This window comes from Adiantum capillus-veneris, chromosome 6, assembly GCF_014529385.1.
Source record: "Adiantum capillus-veneris isolate H3 chromosome 6, ASM1452938v2, whole genome shotgun sequence".
NCBI lineage: Eukaryota > Viridiplantae > Streptophyta > Polypodiopsida > Polypodiales > Pteridaceae > Adiantum > Adiantum capillus-veneris.
Window position 1 is genome coordinate 147,861,422 of NC_140936.1, and position 22,368 is coordinate 147,883,789.

Sequence of the window (22,368 nt, forward strand, 5' to 3'; positions counted from 1 at the left end):
TGATGTGACTCGCTTTGTTTAGCAGTTTTCGCTTGTCTCTGTTGCTCAGCCGCTTCTTTTGTTGCTTTTCTTTGACCTTCTAGAGCTTCCTTCAGCCTTAAAGCTTCGGCTTCCTCATACATCCACTCAAGAAAATCTTTGGGATCCTCTAGAACCTTCTTTGCAAGGTTCTTGGTTCTTGGTCCCTTTACCTCCCTTGAAATCCATTTTTTTGGGGTCTTCACTTGCAGCTTGGTGGCTCCTTTCGTTTTTTTTTTCTCTTTCAACTCTAGCCTTCTTTTACTCTGGATCCTCTTGGTGAGCTGCCACTGGTTTCTTTCTCATTGCTTCTGTCCTTGCCATGTTTTCTTCGTTATCAGAGCTTACATTGCTATGGGCTTCAGGGGAACATTCTACAGATTCCTCATCTGATTTGTATACTCTCTTTGTTGATCGGGTGGTCCTTGGAGAAGGTTGAGCTGACACGATCCAGGTGTTCTGATCTGGGGCTAGCGGCAAATTGTTGGCCATTCCAATAGCATGATATGCTATTCTTGTTAGCACTTTTGGAGCACCCAGATATGTGATCTTTTCCTCTTTCTTTGTGCCCTTCAGTGTTGTAAGCACATACTACGCGGCTTGCCTAGTTGTTGACTTTAATACTTGAGTGAAAGTAGTCGCAACTGCATGGTTTGGAGTTGTGTACCGTGGCGGTCTCTTTGATAGGAAGTGGAAATTTTAATGATAGAGGTAAGCTGGTTCCTCCACTTGCCTTTGGATGAGATAAAAAAATGTGGTAGCAGCAGTATCTTTGGTAAAAGTACCCGCTGTCTTTTTATCTCTTGCCCGCATAGTCATACCTTCTGTAGGCAACTTCACTGCCTCATCCACTATTTCTTTAGTGATCACCACTTCAACCTTTTGCCCCTATTGATCCATGATTTGGGCCGATCCATCTTCTTTAATCATGGATAGAAATTCATATGCTTTGTGGAAATCCACTACACATGGTTCTTGGTCATAGAAATCTCGAAGCCCTAGCCTTCTTTGGGCTTCCTTGGTATTTGGCTTTTCCGCTGCACCATAAACCTCCTTAGATAGCATTTGCAATTCTACAGGTGTCCTTCTTCACTCTTGAATCTGCCAGCAAAAACCGTTGTGTTGTTTTCTTCGAGCTGTTCTTTAGACAAGTAGGTTGCTTTTGATGTCTTCATTGAACTTGGATCTAACTCGTACGGTGGAAACTCCTGCAGCTTATCTTTTTGGGGCATCCTTTTCTTTGCTTTCTCAGCCGCTTGCATTGCCCCTGTTAAGGGAATACAATGTCAAATTTAGAAAATTTTGCAAATTCCACTTTGAAATGCCATGAGTCTGAAATGCTAGAAAATAATGTCCATTTTTCTTCAGATCAATTTTGGAGCATGCATAGATGCATAAAAACATGTAGAGATCAAAATCATGCAGTTCAGGCAAAAATTATAACAAAATTAAATCATCACGATTATTAACATCTAGGGATTTTTTCTAACTTTTTGCATTTTTGACATCATAGGCTTGAAACATATGGCATTTAGGTACTTTGAGTGAAGTGTGGACTCATTTGAGTGCACTTGGTGGAAATGGTGCCAGATTTAGGCCTTTCGACTCTAAAACAGTAGATATAAAGAGAATTTGTGTTTTTAAGATCCAAAGTTGCTCAAACTTGATTTGTGGGCTTGGGACATCACGTTCTTTGGTCCCCATAATGTCAAAATTGAAATTGCACCCATTTTGGCAAAAAAGTGAATAATCGCAATTATTAACTTTTTCATCAATTTGTACATTTTTTGTTGCAACTTGGTTCTAGGCATGATGTAGAGTCTGTGTGTGAGATATGGGGTGATTTGGATTAAAAAATGTGACAATTAACTCAAAAATTAGATTGAAAAGACTTTGGTGCATTTTTTGACAAATTCAGAGTTTTTCTTGATCATTTTGGCTCATATTTGACATGTGGCATGTCATAAATGTGTACAAGTGATAGGTGAAGTGAAGGGATCAAATCCAAGCCAATCAAGCACAAAAGAAAATAATCACGATTATTTACAGCAATCATTGTTTTTGCAAGAGTTGATAATTTGATGACCTAAACATCTTTAATACATCTAAACCAAGTCCAAAAATGAATTTGGTAAAGTTCGGTCATTTGGGCATCACTTCGTACTCTTGTTGACTCTGAAATTACCAATTTTTGTGACTACTTGTCATGTAGAGTCGGTTAGTCACTTTTGAAGCTATGGACTTGTTCGCTACATAGTCCTGGTGCTACTCGTCCAATTCTGGCCAATTCGGAGTCAGTTTGACTTCATATGTCAAATTTGACACTTTGTAGCCTTTGAGCTGTTTTCTAGCTGTTTGAGAGCTTTCCTTGACTATTTCCATGAAACCATCTAGGTACATTGTGTATAGACCCAATCTATAAGCTATCCATGGGGTCAAAATCCAATTCTGGCATATGACAAAAACCTACATTATTTATTTGGGACCCCCTCGACCCCTGCCAAATGCTCATCTGGTGATATGAAAGTGTTCTACTATATCGGGGCATGCTATAGTTCATGTCTCGTCCAATTCGGTTGAGATGACTGGCTGCTAACATCGCTTTTGTGTTGTAGGACTTCGTATTGGGTTTCTAGGGTTGCTACCCAGCCATATAGAATTGTTCATTGATAAGCTTAGAACTTACCCATCATGTCTAGTGTGAGACGGCGCTGTAAATGGACGATTGTAGACTCCAGAAATCGCGCGCGAAGAAGGAAGAAATCTCTCTCCTCCAAGAGTGAGTAGTGGAAATGAGGTGATTTTGGGCTCCCTTGGATATCTATACTCAGACTTCCCAAACGATTTTTTCCCAAATTCCCCTGTTAATCCTACTAGGCCGTGAAATCTATGTTATACTAAAAAATTTCTTCAATCGGATCCCGTTAGCTCATTTTGCAAGAATTTGCAAAAGTAGGCCTTGGCGGCCTAATTTAGGCTTCCCGCTTCCATTTGTTGATTTGATTGAAATTTTTTGTGCATGTCGTCTTGTCCTTCCAATCATCAGCGTATCGTCAATTCTCCATCTGAGTTCATTTGCTATTTATTATTAACTTTTGACCTTTTTATTGAAAAAATCAAAGAAAAATATAAAATGCCATTGAGAAACATTGCTTTATTGTTTTTTGGTGGATTTCTCCATTTTTAAGTCCCAATATCAAGAAAAATGATGAAAATAACAAAAAAATGCCATTTTTAAAGATTTTTCGTTAGTATATACACTATTTACACTCATCGAGGAGATGGTATCAGTTAAATTTCCCCGGTTGATGATTTTGTAAGGACAATACTTTCCAATTTGGTACTGCCTTCTACGTGCACATCCATGAGATTTCAAGAATCATTGTTTCATTCATGTGCTCATTTGGTAAGCATATAAACCGATGAGGGCATGCACATCCATGTACTATCACATTTAAGTTGACTACTCCCAATGTCAGTGTTGGGTTCTTGTTGCATCCTTTGATAGCCAATATTCCAGATGTCAAAGACTGATTCGTTGCTTTGTTGTACGTGGAATAACTGACTACATTTACTCGAGCTCCTGTATCGGCCAATGCATTTGTGGTATGATTGTTTAGCTATACGTTGATGCAAAGATCCATTTCATCTAACCATTCATCATCTATTGACATTGTATCCTTCTGTAATTCCCATACTCGTTTATCTAGTTCGAGAGTGTTGATGGGAGTAGGTATTTGTTGATTTTGTAGAGCAACTTTCCTTTTGAGTACTCGAAGCCAAGCTTTTTCTTGTGCTTCATCAATGACATGCTGTCGTTTCATCTTTCTCTATTTTATTGCATGCATCTTTTCTAGCAGTTCATTGGTTAGTGGCAAATTGTACTTCTTTAAATGGTATCTACTAATCCAATTACCCATTGGTTCACCATCTAGGGTGGACAACTTAACTGCTCCACTTGGGGATACATCTTAAATGATAAATGGTCCCCTTTTTTGAAGGCTTTTGTGACTAGATGGGAATCAAAAAAATGCTTTTGTTTTCGCTTTTGTGCATATATGCAAGCTACAGCTATTAGCCTTTGCTCATCAAGATTTTCTAAATCTTCAAGCCTCTCTGACAATTCATGTCTGGTCCACTCAAGATCCTTAGCTACCCTTAGTGTCGGTAGTAGAAATTCTATTGGCAGTATGGCATCAAGACCATAAACAAGGTTAAAGGGTGTAGCATTTAAAGCGGTCTTGAACGAAACTCTATAAGCCCACAGTGGCATGGAGATTCATTTCCCAATCGGTTCGTCCTGAAGTAACCACTTTAGTTAATACCAATCTAATAATTCTATTTGTGTTCTCATCTTGTCAATTTGTTTGTGGATGACAGGGAGCCGATTTTTTATGGATGACCATAAATTCGTTAAGCAGATACTCAATACATCATTGAGGAAATGAGTTCCCCTATCACTGACAATTTCAATCGGAAGTTCATATCTTGTGAACACATTCTCATACAAGAATTCGGTTGTGGTTCTAGCATCATTCTTTTGGGTTGCTTTAGCTTCTACCCACTTGGTCAAATAGTTTGTAGCTACAATGATATATTGAGCTTGGGTTCTATAAGCCGGTGGTTGTCTTGGCCCGACAAAATCTATACCCCATTTTGCAAAAGCTCTAGCCCCCATCATCATTGGCCTTAAAGTCATGCTATCTACACGGGTTGGCATCTTTTCTCGTTGACATGCATCACACCTTCAAACATATTCTTTGGCATCTGCAAAAAGTGTTGGCCACCATATGCCTGCCATTAAGATTGCTCTCGTGGAGGTTTTGCTAGAAAAGTGACCTCCAACTAATCCAGCATGTCCTTGTTCTATAATGGGAATATATTCACATTCATTTGCACAAAGACGCAGATGTTGATCCTTCCCTCTTTAATACAATCGGTTTCCAATAAGAGCATACTCTCTTGCTTAAGTTTCAATTTATCTTTGGCGGCGTTTACTCATATCCTCAAGAAATGTTCGGCTTGATAACTAAGTAACTAGATAGTTATTACACTTAGGAACGAGTGATATTTAGAACAATGTCACATGAGGTATGGGTGCTTGTTTCTGGCATTCAGGATATTTTTTTACAAATGAGTGAACGTCACTCCTCATGGTTGGCCAAAATACTCCAAGTCTCAAAATCCGTTGCATAGTTTGGTCTTCCGCATAGTGAAGTCCCACTACGATAATATGTGCTTGACTTAGGTATTGGGTTTTGTCTTTAGGTTTAATACACAAAAGAAATATTCCATCCCGATTTTTATTGTAGATCCTTCCAGCTAGTAATTGATACATAGCCGATTGCCTGATTAATTTGGTTGTAGTAGGAAGTGGTATTTGCGAATCCACTTGAGCTATGGTCATCAATGAAACCATATTTTTTTGACCATTGGGGTATCATTTCCATGGAGAACAAATATGCATCTGGTACATCATCCTCTACCCCTTTCAATGGTTCTCCTTAAATAATCCTTGATAAATGATCTGCTCTTTAGTGAGTGGTCCCCTTTTTCACAATTACAGTGAAATCAAATTCCAAGAGAATAATGAACCATCTCACTATTCTTCCTGTGTTGCATGGCTTGTTGACCAAGTACAATAAGGCTTGGTGGTCCACAAAGAACACAAATTTGTTAGCTAATAGGTAACGTCTATACTTTTTTACGGCATAGATCATTTCCAATTCTTCCATTTCGGTGGTTGTATAGTTTTTCTCTGCCATATTCAACTGTCTACTAGCATAACAAATAGGAAAATCAATTTTTACGTCTCCTTGTTGAGCTAGTATACACCCAATGGAAAAATTGGAAGCATCTACATGTATGTGAAAATTCTTATTCCAATCTGGTGCGTTCAATATTGGGGCTAAAGTGAGAACTTGCTTTAGCTTCATGAAGAATTATTCGCACTCATCAGTCCATTCAAAGAGTGAATTAAGTTGTACATGGGTTTTGCAGTTATAGCGTACATGTAAATGAGTCATCTGTCATATCCACAATGTTCCATGAAAGCTTGAACCCCTCTGACTGTTGTCGATCTAGGCAATTCAACAGTAACATGAATTTTATCCATATCAGTAGCTATGTCATTTTTAGACACTATATGTCCAAGAAATTTTTCTTTTCTACCCATAAATGTGCACTTTTTAGGATTTAAGTAGATCCTATAAAGTCTACATTTTTTAAATACCTTTTTGATGTGTTCTAAATGATCAGCCCCAATTGATGAATGTACACATAGATCATCCATATATACTTACAAGAAATTCCAAAGATATTTCTTAAAAGCATGGCTCATCAATCTTTGAAAGGTGGAAGGAGCATTAATTAACCCAAAAGGCATAACGCAATAGGCAAAAATACCCCATTCAGTTGTAAAGGTAGTTTTGCGTTGATCTTTGGGGTCAACCAAAAGTTGATTATATCCCAAAAAGCCATCTAAAAAGTTGTAAGCTTCTTTTTCTGCAACTTTTTCTAAAACATGCTTAGTGATTGGAAGAGGAAAGTTGTCTCTAATGGTAGCTGTATTCACTTTCTTGAGATTGACACACACTCTTAATTTTCCATTTTTCTTGGGTACTACCACAGTTGGAGACACCCAATCTGTGTGTTCAATTTCATAAATGAATTTGGATTTCTTGAGCTTTTCTATCTCTTCTTTGATCTTTCTGGAAAATGTTTCTTATAAGTATATGGCCTCTATCGGCTTGGTTAATTTCACATCATCTCTCATAGGTATGGTATGCTGACAGATTTTTGCATCAACACCCTTGAGATCCTTATAAAATCAAGCAAATATATCTAGATATTCTTTTAGTAATCTTAACAAAATCTCTTTTTCTTCTTCCATCAGGTCGTTTGCAATGGAGGCAGGTCTAGGCTCTTCTCCTGGTTCAGCCAGATCTATCTTTTTTGCATTTTCATGTCCTTCGTAGGACTCTTCCTGTTTTCTTAGTTCCCTGACAGGTTGTTCGACTATGATCTTTCGGTCTTGGAGAGTATATTTCTTGTAATGAGATGGAACACTCATTACATCCTTACCTTTCTCCTCGGTGGTTTTCATTTCCGTGGTGTACATCTCCTTTAGAGATTTCTTTAACTCTTGATATTTCTTTTTCCGTTCAACTCGTGTCATGGTTGAATCCTTGTCTTGGTATTTAGGTTTTTCTTGAGTTTCCTTTCTCATTTTTCTGGTATTTTTTTCTTTTCGTCTGAAGGATAGCTACCCAAGATTTTTTGTTTGACACAATCATGTGCATCTATCAGACTGATGGCATGGGTTTAGATTTCAAGTTTTTGGTGTCTCTTTTTCTTCTATACCATTTTTGTCTTCTTGGTTTCTGGCTTGGAAAGTCAAAAAACTTTTCCTCCCCTCCTTTCATGAGTAGTTTAGCTCTCACATATTCTTTTTCCGACCCCGAATCATGTGAGGTAGCTGAACGTTCTTCTAACTCGTCTGTTGTATCATAGTAGAGGTCTGAAAATACCTGTTGAGCTTTCATTAAGTCCTTGGGTTTTTAAATTTGTGTCTTTAATGTGAAGGTTTGAAATCATTTATATGGGAATTATGTCATAGCCATCCTCATTGCAAAATTGAGTAAGCATAGACGTATTTACACACACATCCATTGTTGCTAAAATTTGAGTCCACTTAAATGGCTCAAACAAATGCTCCGAAAAGGATTCAGGTATATAGACTTCATATGTGCAATCCATTTCTAAGATACATTCTTCTTGTTTTAAGCTCCCATTTTCTGAGGCTCCACACATCCAAATAGGTATGTCTTTGTTTAACCAAGATGGAAGCTTTGTTTCAGTCGAAGAGACTGAGTTAAATTCTTGTATGGGCATTTTCATGACATCTCTATAAGTGTGATCTTTTAGATTAACCCTTGTTATTGATCCCACTTGCTTCAAGTACACGTAATTGTTTCCCCAATCTTGAATGAGTTGTACTTGTCGCATGAAAGGTCTTCCCAAGATGATTTCATAATTGAGTTTCTTTCCAAAGTCCACTATTGCAAAAGTATGTTGATAATCAATTTCACAAGAACTAACTATCACTTTTTCAAGCAGTCCTAAGGGTTTTTTGATGTGTCCACCATCAGCCAATTGCAATTTCATTTGAGTTTGTCTAATGGCTGGTTTTCCCCATGATTCCCATATTGCTTTCATGGCTAATATGGCTATGCCTGTAGCACTATCCAGTATTGTCATGGTTTCTATATAATTATATCTCACTGGAAGGGTTGTGTTTCCTTCTTCCCCTTTGTAGTATTCTCCAACTTTGTTCATTGGGAAGGATTCAATCTCTTTGTTATCCAATTTGTGTTTCAATTTTTTGCAATTAGCTATGTTATTCCCACTTTCTCTAGAGTTTTCTGTAGATCATTCCATAAATATGGCCTGATTTTTAATAGTTCTACTAAGGTAAGAGTGCATTGAATGGGTGTAGACATGTTTGAATGGATGTTATCTACCTCTAGGGTCTATTCCGCTTTTTTTATCTGAGTGGTTTTACACACTATGGATTCATCTTCGTTATCTCCCAAGTAAGATGGTAGTGTTTTCAAATCTCCCAAGTAAGAGGATAGTGTTTTCAAAGTCATTGGTTTAGACATTCTTGAAGCTTCAGAGCTACAATCCCCATACAAGGATTGTACATCCATGTTCATATCAGGAGGTAGATTGTCTAACGAAACTTACTCTATAGGAGCTGGCTTCAAAGTTAAGCTCCTATCATTAATCTCTCTAACGTTTTCCCATAAGTGTCCTCACCAGTCTTCTTCCACGAACGGAATTCCATCTAAGGCATCTTCATTTTCAGGCACTATAAGTTCTATCTTTTTAGTTTCAAGGTGGGGTTCTCCCACCACTTCGGATTTCTCTTTACTGGTTCCTACCACAAGCTCCTCAAGTTTTGCTATACTCTTGAGCTTGGGTTTTTGTTTTTCCAGCATCTCTTGAGTAATCCTTACTTGACTATGATAAGCTTCAAGATTAGCTGCTTCTATATCTGGAGAAGCATAGTTTTTCCATTTCTTTTCCATGTTTTGGCCTGCTTTAAGTTCCACTTGGTAAGCTTCCAAGGTTGCATTGATTGGCTCAAAATTTTTGTCTACCAAAATTGACCAGATTTCACCGGGTGGTTTCGTTGATTTCACTTTCATTTTCTTTCACTTTTTCTTCGAATAGTTTCTTGGCTTTCTTCTCAATTTCAGTCCTTTGTTTCTATTTCTTATCTCATGCCTCTGGCTTCTTCTTCTCTTGGTCATTTGAGAGAAAATTTTAGTATTCTCTGAGTCATTAGAGGAGTTATGTTTCTTTTTCTTAGCCTACGCTCTGATGGTTACCTTGATTGGAACAAAAGGTTCACTCTACGATGAGCTACTAGGTATAACTTGGACTACGTTCATTGTTGTTTTACCCTTGTTTAAAGGATTTTTTGGACAATCTTTAGGGAAGTGTCCTCCCTTTTTGCAACATTGTATACAAAAAGCTTCAATTGGCTTAATGTTCTTGTCAAGCTCTAGGCATTCATTTTTCCAGTGATCATCTGTACCAGAATTATGACAATTTTAAGTTCTTGGCTTAATCATGAGTCCTACCATCAGAGGTCTCTAACACCTTGATTAGCTATATAGTACATCGATGCAAGATCTCATGTAGTATAAGTTGCAATTTCTTCCATTGGTGGTGGATGTGAATTATATATCTCTCCTTCTATCATTATTGTAGATGGACTAGGCTCAACATAGTGTGTAATAGGCACAAGGGCTTGTTTATCTTTGATTCCCTCAGAATGTATGTACTTTACCGGCACTGCATTCTGTCTAGGATAAGGAGGTTGTTGACCCAACACGGATTGAGGTCTTTCCATACCCATTGGTGGTCTTTGAGCTGGGGTCATATTAGGTTGATATTTGTACATGGGTTGTCCTCGTGGCCTCAGAGGCACATATTAAACATTCCCATCATACTTTAGTCAGTAATAGCACTCATTGGTCTCATGATTGGTCCATTTACCTTTGATTGCACACCATTTTTGCGGCATAATTGGTTGTCCCTGTTGAGATATCCCTTGCCTTGGTCCCCTCATAGGTGCTTCTTGCATGTTATTCATCATTTCATTCATCCTTATGAGCATGTCTTCTATGGTTGTAAGCGGTGCTGCAGTAGCTCTTCCCACTTGTGCTGGTTTGGTGAATGTTGTTTTCTCACATTGATTATCCTTAGGGACATCTTCTTCATTGAAAATATCACAATTGTCTCCAAGTCAACGGCATCCGATACACACTCTTCTAGGGTCATATGTTTCTTTCTATACAATATAGGATGAAGTTCTTTGTTTAGCGTCCCTCTAGAAACAATGATACTATTTTTTCTTCTGCATGTATTTCTAGTTTTGGGAATCTTGCAACGTACTGCTTCATTCTACTTGCACAATCCCTAATAGACTCACCTTGTTTCTGTTTGAAGCTATAGATTTGAGCTACTGTATTATGTTTGATCCCCGTTTTGGAACATGCAGCTACAATCCTTGAGCTAATCTATTTAAGTCCATGATTGCCAATGCTTTTTCTTCTAATGTCATTCCAAATCCCTCAAATTGAGTATGGAAATCAAATATGTGTTCTGCTCTTAGCACTTGCTTAAAGCTTTCTAACTCATCATATGGATCCCCAGATCCACTGTATTTTGTGACCCATTTTGAAAATCAACTTGTCTGACACGTCTATTTGGTTCAGCTCCCGGTCTCCTCGCAGTTGGTCTTGTTTCGAGTCCTTCAAACCAATCTGTTGGAAATAGTGACTCATGTAGCCCTGGACTGGCTTTAGTGTCACACGGTTTTCTTTGTGATGAGGTAGGTTTGAGTTTTTTAACATTGCTCCCAAAAGATCTCTTGTGGAGTTCCTCTCTTGGAATAGTTTATGGTCCTTGGCCCAATATCTAATCTCTTATGGAATACCCTTGGTATTTGGTTCGTTCTACCTCCTCAAGACACATCATAACAAAGCTATTGTTATAACAATCCCTAAATAGGTAGGTTGGTAGATCTGTTGAACCCTTGTCTTTAATTTTGAAGATATAGATGATCTTCATGAGTGTTAATTGTCCTAATTTGGCATGAGAATTCCATAGAAGATCTTTGACGTTTCTATCCTCCCAGCAATAGACTCCGATTATAGGATTATCCATGCTAAGCCATTTCAAAGGCTTCAAATCAACTTGATCGTATCCCTTGAAAGTTTGTGGTCCTTCTTTTGCTACCATATCTGGAATTATGGTATTCACTTCTAACCCCCATTTGTCTATCACATCAAGGTTTTCAACTTGCAAATACTGAGTCCCGCTTTTATCCATATACATTTTTCCTTGTTTGTTTGCCATGATTTCCTCTTTAAGCTCTATGTCATGGTTATCAATGCGAATGGCATACTCTTTATTAGGATCCAGGTGAACCTGAGCTCCATGGCCATTAGTCTCATAAAATGTGAGTATGTGTTTATACCGCATTGTCGCTCCGGTTTCTGAATGAGTCAAATAGGAAGACATTTCAAATGTTGATTATGAAAAAGTGTCTGAGACTTCTTCAAAGATAGTGTCCAAGTGATCGCCTTGATTCACACTCTCTTCGGTGGATACTCTACTAGCGGTCTCTCCAAATATACCTTGATTTGCTAGTATACGACTAGCTCTAAGGTTCATGTAGACTATGAAGCCCTGGATAGAGTACTTATCATCGGATTGACTTGTTATGAGTTTTTTCCACTTAACTTGATTGCAAATCTTGTCAAGCTTTCAGTTCCTTATCTGCAACCTGATTCATGTATCAGTGTTAATCAAACTAGCTATTCTTTCACAACGATTGTACATTTTTTTGCTAACTGTTGTGGCTGGTCTATGTATATCACTTCAATTTGAGCTACGTGAGTTAGCAATTGAGACTTTCAGATTCTACTTTTGCAAAAAGCCAGAGGACTAATCTACAACCTAGAAATTGAGTGAACATGTACTAAGTTGGATCCGATTGAACCCAAAATTGATCGGTGGTCTTGTATTATGTTGTTTTAACACTATACAAGCTCAAAAGTCTAAAATTGTGTCTCTGTGTATCAAAAGTAAATAATCGTGATTATTTACTTTTCTCTATTTTCTGCACTTTTTGGCTTGTTTTAACAAGTATTCAACTTGTTAAGGTCTCTGGACAAGTTTCACTGAGTTTGAACAAAATTTGTTCGAGTTATTAACTGTTTTGTGTCCGCACTCAGTTTTTGTGAATCTGGCTTAAGTCTCACTTTTGTGATCCAAATTCCACCAAATTTGATTTGTGTGGTCTACTTGATATGCTTAACCTTGTGGTATACTCAAATGTGCAAAAATGTCTAATTTTGTAGCAGATATTTTTGTGCAACTTTTTGCCACAATGTTGATACAGAGAATGGTTAAGCAGCTCAACTTAAGCTCCATAGTCAAGTTTCATCAAGTTTGGATAATCCTTGATCAAATGGTCAGTTTTGTGTCTGCAGACTGACTTTATAAATTTGGCCAAAATTTTCACTCCAATGATCCAAACCTTGCCAAATTTTATTTGTGGGCTTAATATAACATGCTAAAACTAGTGGTATGTTGGGTTGGTCAAAAAAGTTGAGAAATTTGACAAAAGTTAAAAATCGCGATTATTTACTTCTGACAGATATTTGCATCTTTTGGGTAAACAAAGCATGTACACTTGTTTAACACTTCAATTACATTGTTTATCTGGAAAGTAGGAATTAAAACATTCTTGATTTATCAAAATAATAAGTGTTTTTACAATAAAAGCTCCAAAAAATGTTATCCGAGCTAGCTTGTTGTTATAAAAAACTATCTACAAGATTGAACACACAGATTCATTGTCCCCGATTGTGGTAGTACCCAAAAAGAATGGCAAATTGCATGTTTGTATAAACCTCAAACAGGTAAATCTGCCACCATCAGGGACAACTATCCACTACCAAACAAATCATGTTATTGAGAGAGTTGCGGGGAAGAAGGCCTATAGTTTCTAGATGGGTTCTCAAGCTACAACAAGTTAACCATAAAGGAAGAAGATTAGCATAAGAAAACTTTTGCAATAGAGTGGGGCATATTTGCATACTGGGTAATGCCTTTCGGCTTGACCAATGCACCTGCCACTTTTCAAAGGCTAATAAGTCATGCATTCAAGGAATATCTCAAACAATTTTTAGAGATTTACATGGATGATCTTTGTATTCATTCTCACTTGAGAGGTGATCACATAACGCATCTAGAGAAAGTCTGGAAAAAATGAAAAACTTACCATATTTGCTTAAACCCAAAAAAATGTGTCTTTATGGTAAGACAAGGTAAAATTTTGGGCCACATTGTGTTCAAAAACGGAATTTCCACGGATCAAGAAAAGATACAAATAATTGCCACACTACTGAGACCAATAAAAATGAAAGAAGTGAAGGCATTTATGGGTCATTACGGGTACTTAGGTGTTTCATATACATGTATGCTGTAATAGCTAAGACATTGTATGCCCTCATTGCTAAATTTGAATGGACAGAAGAATGTGAGCTGGCTTTTCACAAATTGAAGCAGGGATTAATTTTTGCTCCAATTTTTTAAGCCCTTAACTGGAGCAAGATCTTTCACGTTCATGTTGATGCATCAGCCTATGCCATAGGATGCATATTAGCCCAGCCAGGAGAGAAGAAAATGGATTTTTCCATTTGCTACTCTAGTAGATAGCTGAACAATGTGGAGAAAAATTATACCACTACGGAAAGAGAAGGTCTAGGAATGATATATGTTGTCAAAAAATTTAGACATTACCTTCTTGCAAACAAATTCGTTTTCTTTGTGGACCACCAAGCACTGTTATATCTGGTAAACAAACCTTGCAACACTGGAAGGATTGTTCGCTGGTTTATACTATTGCTTGAGTTTGATTTCATAGTAGTCGTAAAAAGGGGGGCTATACACACACACACACACACACACACACACACACACACGAGCATATCATTTTTCGAGACTCTTCCATGGAGAAGCACCTGAAGGTATTGATGATGATCTTCCTTATTTGTACCTATTTAACATTGAAATGGTTCCGAGATGGAGTGAAGAGGTCATCCCTCTACTCACAATTGGATCATTACAGGTAGATAGACAACCATCAATCATACATCAAACAAGAAATCTCTAGCCTTTAGTCAGACGACTGTACAAGCACGGTAACGATGGGATCTTGAGACTATGTGTACAACCGGATGAATATGAATACTACCTCAAACATGCTCGTATACAAAATACAGGGTTTCATAATGGAGAAACGTGAACATACCAAAGACTAAAGAGACTAGGATTCTACTAGAAAAACATGGAAAAAAATGCCCGTACTTATGTAAAATCATGTGATATCTGTACGAAGCGACCTCTAGCAGGACATGCGACCTTGTTTCAAGTAGTACAAGCATCCAAATGGAGTACTCACATAACCGAGTACTTAAAAAACCAAACCTTCCAAGGGAGATGGGGTAAGGCAAGAATGAGAACTGTAGCTGAAGAAGCAAAACATTATCTTCTAATTGCAAACCAATTGTACAGACGAGGAAAAGATGAACAATTACGATTGTGTGCTATAAAAGGTGAATATTTCTTTATCCTAAAACAAGTACACTCGGGCCAGTGGTGGGGACATTTTTCTGCTGATAAAACTACAAAGCTATTACTTTACTCAAGCATATGGCGGCCAACCCTGTTTAGGGATGCAGAGACCTATGTCAAAAGATGTGATGAATGTCAACGCACAAAACCACTAGTATGAAAAGATAAAATGCCATTACGGCCAATGATGGAAGTGCGCACTTTTTCCAAATGGGTCATCGACTTTATTGGCCCCATCATACCTCCTGCATATAGGTCGCACGCACAATACATCATAGTAGCACCAGATTGCATGACCAAATGGATGGAAGAAAAGGCAACATAGAAAAATGATGCAAGGACTTAGGCTCAGTTCCTTTTTGAACATATTTTTACCAGATACGATCTTCCCATTGAAATAGTGAGTGATAGAGGAACACACTTTCTAAACAACGTCATTGAAAGCTTACTTGATGAATTCATGGTGATCCATCACAAATCAGCATGCTATCACCCACAAGCTAATGGGCAAGCCGAGAGTACCAATAAGATCCTATACACCAAAATAGTCAGTGACACAAGAAATGATTGGGATCAAAAGATACACACTGTATTATGGGCTTACAGGGTAGCTTTTAAAACTTCCATCCGGACCACTCTTTTAACCTTGTTTTCGGGATTAATGCAATTCTACCCATGGAATTCTTAGCTAAAACATTACGGGTCGCAACACAATTAAGATGGACGGGGCATGAGCTATGAGGAATCCCAAATTCCGAGCAAGTGTTTCTGAGCTAATACAATATCGAGCGACATCTAGCAAAGCACCTTGAACATATCCATGTTATAAAATTGATGTAGCTCATGATCAAGCAAGAAAGCATATTCAAAAGTACATTTTTAATGATTTTTAACTTCACATATGCATCTTCTCCATCATCTATGTTTACGGCCTCCAAACATCACTTGTGCTTCCAAAATGTCAATGGACGCAAATATACATGGTCTCCCATAGGCCATCTACGGCCAACTTTCCAAAAACCAAAAGTCACGTAATAATTTTGAAGAGTCAACTATCCAAAAACCAGATAACTCTTTTGGTATGTCAATTGATTAATATCCATATCTCTCTCTCTCTCTCTCTCTCTCTCTCTCTCTCTCTCTCTCTCTCTCTCTCTCTCCCCCCCCCCCCCCCAGTCAAAGACTCAAAGGTCATTTGCATTGATGATAGACACATGCGAGTATGAATGTAAAATCCCTACAAAATTCAAGTCCTAAAATATAGCACTTAGTTCTTGGATATCTTTGTGGTCTTGCTAAATGCGACTATAACTAGAGCAACTTCAACACCAATAGCTCTTCCCTTCTTGCACCCTTCCTCTAACAATTAGCCTTTCCTTGGGCTCTCTGATATTCAAATTGATTTGAAAATGTATTCTTACGTGCCTTTTTAGCCTTTGACATGTGGATACTCTCCACAAAGAAGTCAACGTAGAACATGCATGCATCTCAACCACAAGACCTTGGATGGAACCACACTTCATCCTTGTCTTACAGTAAATATTGGCTAGATTCCAAATTACAAAACCATCTTTGATGATGTTGGTGATGTCTTGCCATACTGAAAGTGAATTGGCCAAGGAAATCTCATTGACCTCATTGGGATTGGACCATCACACATTTGAGAATGCTGGCTACCAGGCACTTCTGCAGCTTGAGAGAAACCATGGGCTTCACGCGAGGTGACACTCACTATTCGCCTCTCTCTCTCTCTCTCTCTCTCTCTCTCTCTCTCTCTCTCTCTCTCTCTCTCTCTCTCTCTCTCTCTCTCTCTCTCTCTCTCTCTCTCTCTCTGAATGGACACATACTTAGGCCTTGGATCTGATTCTATCGATAGAGAGTACGTGGAATGCAGCTTGACAATAGGGACCACTAGAATGCTATAACCTCTCTATCACACAAGTGTGGTAGATTCGTTATGCCATTTCCCTCTTGAATAACAGGTCTCGAGTTCAACTTTCCTCGTCCGGATAGATCTTTAAGGTCACTCGGGATAGTTTCCTACGACGTTCAAATTCTTGTGTGTGTGGGTGTTTGGGTGTGCTAATAAAGAGGAAAATGGTATAATCTTTTTATCACCAAAGTGAGGTAGATTGGCTATGCCATTTCCCTCTTGAATAAGAGGTCTTGAGAACAACTCTCCTCGCTGGATAGATCTTTAAGTTCTATTGGGATAGTTTCCTTTGAAGTTAAAATTATCTCCTTCTTCTCCCCCCCCCCCCCCCCCCCCCCCCCCCCCTCTCTCTCTCTCTCTCTTTGACTTCATGCCACTTCTCACTAATTATATTAGTATTTTTATGGTATGATTTAATGGGTTTTTTCACCACTTATATCATTGTTACTGTCCCAGGGTTTATTTTTATGCAATGCAAAGCTCTCTCTCTCTCTCTCTCTCTCTCTCTCTATAATATATATATATATATATACGTGACTTGCTGAGGTCAGCGGAATGCATAGGAGCTCAATGTCGTGATGCTTGTTGGACCTCATGCACCAAGGAGGAGAGCAGATGTAAGAGGATTCTCAAACCTGGCATCATTGTCATACAGCAGCTCCGAGAATTTCCAAAACATCAGCAGCAACACCATTATCAAATCTTTGTGCGAGAAAGGAAACCTCGACGAAGATTTGGAATCTTTCCTCTGCACACCTAGAAACTCCCCTCTTGACGCATACCTTGCCCTCTTGAAGGCCTGCATTACCAGACAATCCCTGCCCATCACCCATCTCACCTTGCAAGTTTCCAGCTTTGCGCTTAGAGAGAGAGAGAGAGAGAGAGAGAGAGAGAGAGAGAGAGAGAGACGTAATGAGCGAGAGAGAGAGAGAAGCATCTGCCCCACTGTTGTCTTGCCAGCCAGCTGCTTCTTCTTGCTAGCGTCGAAGAGATAACCATCCAAGCAAACTACCTGTAGCCATCCACGCTGGCGTGGATGGCTACAGGCAGTTCATTTTTTAGATAATTACCAAAATACCCCTTTAATTTGTGGAAATTCCTAATACATAGCTAATATTATTCGCTCGTCTTTTAAAACATTCAATAGATGGGTATATTCCACGTTTTACCCCCCTCCCCCCGACCCGCCCCCCTCCTCTGCTCGATCTGAGCCCGCCTTCCTTCTTCCTCTGCTTTCTCCCTCCTCCCCTACCTCCCTTCCCCTCCTCTCCTCTTGGCGCACAATTTCTTCCCCACTCTACTTCCAAGACACCTTGCCTATAGAGAGTGCTTTCGCTATGCATGCACATACAGAATTGAAGCGAGGAGTGAGAATATGCATGCGAGAGAGAGAGAGAGAGAGAGAGAGAGACGGCCTTCACTACCACGACAGCATTGAGGGAAGGAAAGAAAGAATGGCCTTCGCAGGTTTTTGTGCATGCGACAGAGAGGGGAAAACGTGGTTTGAAAAAACTTTGTTGCGCATGCGACAAAGAGAGAACGAGAGAATTCACACCACACATGTCTGCAAGGAGTCGCCTCCCAAAATAGAAAGGGAGGGAGAGAGAGAGAGAGAGAGAGAGAGAGAGAGAAAGAGAGAGAGAGAGAGAGAGAGAGAGAGAGAGAGAGAGAGAGAGAGAGTCGCTACGACTAGAAAGAGGAAATCTGTAAAAGATTATGCATTTTTTTAATATAAAAAAATTGAACCACCTACTACCTTTCAAATTAAAAAAACTCCCAATGCCACAATGGTACATACTGGCTCCGCTACTATTATATTCATCGGGTACTCATCAGATTCCAGTTATGAGTTGAGATCTCTCTCAAGAGAGTAAAAGGTGGATGAGGAGTTCGAACGCGCAACATAATTATGGTACGACCTCACAATGTTCTCGTAGCCAACACAGCATGCAATAGGTGTTGCGATGTTGAGCACAATTTCCTGCATATAAAAAATAGCATGAACCTCTTGCGCTCCCATAGCTGCCAGTTCCCTGCGTGACGGGATGCAGAGCAGCTGGAGCATGTGTCTAGAGCATGAGCAACCCAATTCGCCTTGCATCTCCCCCCTCGCTCAGACGTTTGTCTGCAAACTTCGACACCTCCCATTCAGCTTTGAAATGGATCTCGCGTGATTCTATTGTTTTTCCGATTTTCCCCAGCTGGGTACCCAACTAGAATAGATACAAGGGTACTTTGAGACTTTCCACAAATTAGAGGGGTATTTTGGTGATTTTCCCTTCATTTTTTGAACGATCATGCCAATGTTTGCATGAGTGACGGGTAAAGATTTCCATTCCACGCCGGCGTGGATGGCTATAGGCAATTCCATTATGCACCAAATAATTTCCTTCTTACATGTGGCACTCATAGAAGGAAAATGAAACAACCCCGCTAGCTACCTGTAGAAACTCATAGGTAAAGATTTCCATTAGAAACTTGCATGTAGCCATTCGCACCGGCTTAGATGGCTACAGACACTTCCATTATGTGCCGAATAAATTTCCTGTCACATGTGGGTACTCTTACAAGGCAAGTTGAACACCCTAGCTAACACACATGGGCAGTGAGCCGAAGAAAATGAAGGTCTCATCTGACTATAAAGTGTTCATGATGCTTCCTCGTCATCTAAAGTTCAAGATATTTAAGTGCCATTCTTGCCTCTAATAAAAGAAATGTCTCTTTCTTCTCGAGGAGGTTGCCCTGAACAACAAACGTCTCTTGCAATGTAGCTTCTTGCCATAAGTTGTGCACACACATAAAATTGGGCATGTCCAAGGAGCAAACATATGTGACACGACCCACAATCTTTCATTCACATCATTTGAATGATGATAGATGTCTTGTTGCTATTCTAATGTACTTGCTTACTAAGACTTTATTTGTACCCCACAATGTCAACTTACCTGATGGCTAGAGACACAACCATTGCAAGCATCATTGCGAGCACTTACACTAATTAAATAGCAATAGAGGGATATTAATCAATTGACACACCAAAAGCTACAAATTAGACCTAATTTTAATGACTTAAGTTGACCTCATATGGCATGATTTTCTCATAAAGAATTTCATGTAGTCATCCATGTTGCACTATGAGAGATCGTGGTGTTTACCGCGGGCCATTACCGCAAAACAAGAGAGAGGAATTCAAAATGAGGAGAGAGAATTCTTTCTGTTGTTCAAGCAGCATTTTACCGCGTTTATTTCCACGATTATTGCAGCGCTTATTACCGCTAAGGCCATAGACCCCCTTCCCCCTCCCTCTCCCGCGGGTTACCATTTAAATCCAATACAACTCAAAATGTATTTACACACTACAACTCCTACACTCTCCAGAATGCTTGCTCACTTCACTTAATCTCTCTTTTACTCTAAAAATTCTATACATAAATCATTGAACTCACAACAAAACCATTACAAATACTATTCATAAGCACATAACAAAACATTTGCAAATTAATCATATATTACACCAAGTGAAAGAATGGAGAGTTTTATTAATTCTCATCTTGTATAAGATCTCTACAAGCACTAGGATCCATATTTAGACCCATAGTATTCAAATCAATAAACAAGTTTAGAGATTCTTCCTCCTCTCCATCACCTCTTGTAGAATCATCATCGCTTTCTCCCTCTTCCTCCTCCTCAAGATGACTATTTGCAAGGCTTGGCTGACCTTCTTTACCTTCTACTACATCTTCCTCTGCATCTTGTGGTGATGGTATGATGGGATCAATTACTGGCTCAATGTCCATCTCTGCAAAGATATATCTACCCCGTGGAGTGACTGGAATGATATACCAAAGTCTTCATTGATATATACATGGCACATAAAAGACCTGTACGTCACACACAAAGAATAATCTCATATACATATATTAAATTTTTAATTTAAGCTAATTGCACATAGCCTAAATTACCTACTCGCAACTACTAGGATACACCAAGTTGTCAATTTTTTCCCGATGGAATTGGGTGGAATCCACCATAATGAGCCCATTTTCATGTCTTTTGACCTCACCCGCAAACCATCGGCACTCAAAGAGGAATTTGTGAAAAGATCTGAAATCCACTTTGATTATTCTCTCTATAGTACCACAATATCTAACCTCATCTGTTGTTGTGTCAAAGTTTCCCATCACGCCACAATCATTAGTGGTCCGACGCTCATCTATCTTGCGGGTGCGGAAATGTCGGCCTTCGGACCAAATGGAGTTGAAAATGAGACCCTACAATCACAATGCATAAGAGTTTACATTGCATTTCATTAAGTGATTTGCATACATGCATACATAACATATACACACTCACCTTGCGCAAGCATCCTCGCGTATACTCCCATTCTTTAGGGCTTATTTGTTCTCCTTGTGCTTTGGCATTGGTCATGGCATTATGGATCCACTCTACTTGAATCAATTGCAAGCTCTTTAGAAAAAGGAGGTGCACGTCTACCTCCATGGGACCTCTTCCATGCATCTCTATCCCTTTCTCTAGCTGCGCGGGCTTCCAAGTACATATTGACCCATTTGGTCATGATAGTGGCATTGAGTAAACAGTAGTTGTTGACTATGGCATGAAACTCTCTATCCATGACCAAGAGTGAGCCTTTTCCCCTGGGAATGGTTGAGTTCTTCCTAGGATCCTCTTCTTCACTCCACAGACGATGCAATGATGGATCCATTGTGATGAGATACTGCGAGACATACACAAATGCCTCTTGCACCACCCAACCTTCTGCCACGCTCACCTGAAAACATTAAAACCACCTATTTTATTAGTAACTCCATAGCGTATAAATTCTATCTATATTGTATTGATTTTGAATACCTCCGGTTGTGACCTCAATCTAACAAAATCCTTTAAAGTCTTCAAGAATCTCTCCAAGAAGAACATCCATCTAGAGTGAACCACCCCACAAATGGCAATCTCCTCAACAAGGTGAAGCAATAGGTGTACTTGGCTAACAAGGATTGTACGTGGGAATGCATCCTCAATAGCACACACTGCCTCTACTACTAGCTGATGGGCTACTGGTATGGCTTCTATTTCTATCTCCTTAGAGCTCACAAATCTACAGGGCACAAATAATATAGTAGATGAAAAAAAATTCCATTGTTCATGCATGCACAACATGATATAGTACTTGAAAAAAACCCATTACCTCACAATCTCACCCACTTTGAATATTGCAGCCTTCACCTTAGTGTCCCCATAACCACTAATAGTTATGGGAAGTACAAACTACAAACAATAAAACATCTTAGTGAATGTCAACCTATATATAAGGACACATAAACACCACAAATTGTTCTACTCTTACCTGAAGGATTTTATGCCAATCATGGGATTTCAATCCATACAATTGAGTGGAGCCACCCTTTTTGGTTTTTGTGAAAGCACCTTTGAGTGACCGCATATATCCCGTTGGAGTTCTGATGGATGCAATAACTTGCTTTGTTCGCTCTTGGTCTGCCTTTGACAGTATCCACAGTGCTTTTGGGAGAATCATCTTTCCCCGCTCCCCCATGCGGGGCGTGGCTGAAGGGGGAGACGTCTCATGGCTCTTAAATCTTCCCTAGCACCCAATGAATCCTTCTTGACAATTATGTGATCCCATATAGCTTGCCCAACATTTTGGAATACATGCATAGGGT

The 22,368-nt window shown here is 39.1% G+C and overlaps 1 pseudogene; it reads right to left on the bottom strand.

Annotated features, from left to right (window-relative positions):
- Positions 1-20,211: 20,211 nt before the first annotated feature.
- LOC147456444 (uncharacterized) lies at positions 20,212-21,607 on the bottom strand (annotated as a pseudogene).
- Between the last annotated feature and the right edge of the window lie 761 nt (positions 21,608-22,368).